This window comes from Atta cephalotes (assembly GCF_000143395.1).
Source record: "Atta cephalotes unplaced genomic scaffold scaffold00007, whole genome shotgun sequence".
In the NCBI taxonomy this organism is placed as follows: Eukaryota; Metazoa; Arthropoda; class Insecta; order Hymenoptera; family Formicidae; genus Atta; species Atta cephalotes.
This window is the reverse complement of record NW_012130071.1, coordinates 1,105,025-1,106,301: the sequence shown is the minus strand read 5'-3', so window position 1 is coordinate 1,106,301 and position 1,277 is coordinate 1,105,025.

Genomic DNA, 1,277 nt, shown 5'->3' with positions numbered 1-1,277 from the left:
TATATATATATATATATGATAAAATCTTTCTGTAAATTATTTTTAATGTCATTAAGAAATTGATGTATTATCTCTCCTGCATAGTATGAGAGATGAACGATTGATTTATATTCATAAACGATAGTTTTGATGCATTCGTCTCGGTTATTATTCAATTATCGCGTGACGATATGTCACGAATGTTTAAGAAAACTGTTTGTAATATTTGAGTTGACAAAAAAAATTCAATTGTATAAAAAAAACTATACAAAAATATCATTTTAGTGGTTCTCGTATCTCTTTTCTACTTTTTTTATGAAGACATGAAGTTATGAGATCTATTAACTATAATAATTATAATAATTATAAAATTATCTTAGTAATATGTTCTGTGACTTGATTATAATAAAAAAACATAGTCAAAAAGTAATATATTAGACTTCGATTTACTGCAAATAAAATTGTTAACCATCTCGATGCATGATGAAAATAAAAATATATACATATACTTTTCACCTCTGGAAGTATTCAACAAGAAATCAATATTTCTTCATAACGTTTATATAAGTATAAATATCTATGTCGTAAAAATTTTGAATCATTTCCCCTTGCTTTCTGCCGAATAAATTTTCTTTTACTCGAAGTTATTGTTAGATTTTCACCGACATGAGTACAACAGCATTAAATAATTAACAAATAATTATCCGTGAATCATTGTAGGATATAGCACGAACGTAGATTTTGTCTCTCTTAATTTCAACATGTATATATACATATTCTGTTGCATAATGTACAGCAGAATATAAATCAGGATCTATTAAAGTTAATCATTGTCGTTATCACATATATGACTTCTACTGCCATAAATATATGTAATGTTATCTACATCCATCCATAAAACTTATATTGCTGATGTACATAAATATGGAAATACATTAATTATTACAAGAGATAGATTCTTGAGTATTTGTAGCAGAAAATAATGAGTCACTAAGCGCGACTTAATCGTGTAGAAAAATATGATTTTTATTAAAATCCATTCTACACGTCAGCAATATAAGTTTTTATCGTCTCTAAAGATTGTCCTGCATTATGAATATTACCGAGAGATGTACTTTCTATGTTTGCCTTTCAACCGTTCATACAAATACATATATGAGATGTCAATGAGAAGAATCGGCATTTAAGTAACAGCGAGATACAATAATGCGCATAATTATTGTTCTTAATCTAGAAATATAGCATGGTCGTACAAAATATTCTTTGTAAGATTATTAATTCGTAAAGACGCAAAACGT